Here is a 3,495-nt window from a genome sequence, read left to right on the forward strand (position 1 = left end):
ATATATATATATATATATATATATATATATATATATATATATGTATATATTTCATGTAGATCCACAATGAAAACGTGGATAAGATAAATCTTGATAAAATCCCACGGGAAAAGGGAAACAACGGAGCACCATAGCTTTCGTCTTTATTCAAGACTTCTTCAGAGGCAACTGGATTACATGGACAGAGAGAGGCTTAAATATACAGGGTGACCTTAAAAACATGAGGTCAGGTCATAATGATGTCATCCACTAATCCCCACACCAACACACACGTAGAGGAGCTTAAGAGAAAGGGGGCGACGTGACTAGTGAGGTCAGGTCAAAAATAAGGGACCCACTAAATAACTATCATACATCTAGATCAAAGGTTTTCAAAGCATTTTTAACCTTGGGCCACTGACAAATAAATTTATGTACCATAATATCAGTTTTGAACTGACCATCACTAAGGTTTATTGATTCTAATTCCTTAATCAAACTAGCTTCAACCAGAAGTCTTTCTGAGACACAAGATGATTTAAGTACTTCTAAGCTTTTTTCCCAAGCAATGGGATGATTATTATTCCTAACATGAACGAACAAGGCACTGCTTTTAGATGCTGTTCTGATATTGTACTTATGTTGTTTGATTCTGAGCTGCAATGTTTTTCCTGTCTGTCCTACATAATTACCATTACATTTGATACATAGAATACAATAAACCGTGTGTGAGAGAGAGAGAGAGAGAGAGAGAGAGAGAGAGAGAGAGAGAGAGAGACAGAGAGAGAGAGAGAGAGAGAGAGAGGAAGAAGGAATAGGATTAGAAACGAAAGGGTGATTCGGCAAAATCCTCAATACTGTATTTATCTGTCAACAACAAGCGGGTGGGAGTGAATTAATCCCCGGGACTTATTGAGGAATTACCAGATTTATTACACAAGGAAAGAGTCTCCAGACGACGATAATGCCTTTCTAATATTTTTACCTCAACATCTATATTTTTCTTCACGTAAAATAAAGAGGTTTATTGAGGAACACGTCTTTGTGCTCGTATAAAGAGGAAATAGATAAAACAATTATAAAACAACATTATTTTTCTTCATTCATAGGATCTTATACTGTGATAATAGAGGAAAACTCCATAACCTTGAGTGTGTGTGTGTATATATATATATATATATATATATATATATATATATATATATATATATATATATATATATATATATATATATATATATATATATATATATATATATATATATATATATATACCTGTATATATATGCTGATAACCACAAAAAACTTAAGTCTCTATTGAGAGGCAAAGCTACTCGCATTAAAAAACACCTTACTTCAACGTCCCCTCCACTGCCATACATGTACGGTGTAATCAAGACCCATAAGCCTAATAACCCAGCAAGACCCATCATCAGCTCAGTTGGGTTAATCTCTTGTAAACAATCTTTTTTTTTTTGCCAGCCAGCCTTCGCCGTGAATGGACCTCTCTCTTCAGACCCCTCACCGCCAAAGCAGCCAGCCTTTTCTCTACTGTTGACGACCGGACTCGACCTCTCTGTCTACCAATGGACTTCCCAGAAATCCTGTTTGGGGCAACGCCCCTTGGGGGCCTCCGCCTTTGGAAAACGACCACGACTACCACCGGACTACCTCACGAACATTCAGGACTGTCAACCCTAGTTAGCCCTCCCCACGGGTAGAGTGAGTGACCCACACGCCTGCTGGGGGGCAGCTATTGATTGGCAGTACTGACGTGGTTTGAGGTCTTTCTCTCTTGCTGAAATCCTTCCTTACTTACCCTGGCCGAGGCACCTGCTTATATTTAAGTATTCGTGCAAGAGCCCCTCCAGTGGAGCACACCTCACAGTAGGTGGGATTGTGTGTGTCCGTTGGAGGTCGGGGGAACACAGGCCAATCCAGCAGTGGAAAAACAGTGATAGTGCAGTTACACCACTATTCTGGGGTCGCCTATAGGCACACTAAGAAGGGCCTTGAATAACCTTCTTTATCACCCACAATTAATACATGCTAGGAAGACACAAACAAATAAACCATGGCTACCAAGGTTAGACTCAAGATCATAGACAAGAGAACAGCCCCTTCACGTTCTCAGATAGCTGAAACAGCGTATGGTACACTCAATGTACCCTTCACAAGGATTTTCTCATCGAACGATGGATATACTGCAATATGCAGGGACTACAGGGACGCAGATACCATTCTGAGCCCTGAGGGAATGCAAGCCTTTGGAGGCATAGGACTCCAGGTCATCATGCCACCACAGGTTAAAGCAAAAAGATCAGTATTTGTACGTGGATTTGACTACGAATTTGGAAAGCACTCGGCACAAGAAATAAAAGAAGAACTAGAAATAAAAAACAATTGGTTAAAAGTCGAAGAAGTGGTAAAAATAAATCAATACACACATTGCTTAAAGTTGAGATTCACTGATACTTCAATGGCAGACAAGGCCCTGGAATCTGGAATCTTAGGGTTCAACATGTAAGTACTCCCTAAACAACTAGAAAGGGAGAACTACGTTAATATTCTCACCTGCTTTATATGCTATGCACATGAATCTCATGTAATAAAAGACTGTCCTCAAAAGGAACTTAAAATATGCTCTGAATGTGCAGAAGAAGGCCATACCTTCCGGGACTGCAAGAATCAAGCCAAAGCATGTATAAACTGTAAAAATCGGAAGGAGCCACGATATAAGACCCATAGAACCCTAGCAGTGGCCTGTCCATACAAAAAGAAAATAATAAATGAAAAAGTAGCAAAGGAAAACAACAACAAGAACAGAAGGAGAATACAACATATGCTGCAATTGCAAAAAATGTAGTTGAAGAAACAACACAACCACAGAATACCACCAAAATTGTACTGAGCGAAATACGAGACTACAAAGTGCTCATCTGCCTATTATATTCGCACATAATGAACATAGGGAACCCAGGCACGTTCAAAATAGAAATGAACAAAATGCTTGGAAGAAACAATCTCCCAACAATAAGTTTCCCAGCCAACCCAGCTTCTGGATCTGTGCTACAAGCGTCCCGCTTAACCAACCCAGATGCACCACAGGAGACAGACAATGCAGAAGTAAAAGGAGCAGCAGAGCAAACACCAGCCGCAACAGTACACGAAACAAACGAAGCTGACAAGGCAAAGTCACAAATGATTGAAACATCCACCCAAAGTACAGCAGAGAGGCAGGACCTTCAAAATAACAACCAAAGAGAGACAGGAGCCGTAAGGAAAAAAGTCACAACAGGAACCATGGATATCCAGGGCGAGGAAACGCTCCTGACTTTAGAATATGTAGACGACTGTGAACTACAGATTCACTGGTGTGACAAAATATTTATCCCTAGTGAATGCAAAATGATGCCAGACATTATGCAAGCCATAATGAAACAAGAACTAAAATGGACCTACTCTAACGAAAAATACTCTGAAGCACTAGTGGAAGCTTACCTGATAAACCAAAGA

This window comes from Homarus americanus, unplaced genomic scaffold, assembly GCF_018991925.1.
Source record: "Homarus americanus isolate GMGI-L3 unplaced genomic scaffold, GMGI_Hamer_2.0 scaffold14467, whole genome shotgun sequence".
Taxonomy (NCBI): domain Eukaryota; kingdom Metazoa; phylum Arthropoda; class Malacostraca; order Decapoda; family Nephropidae; genus Homarus; species Homarus americanus.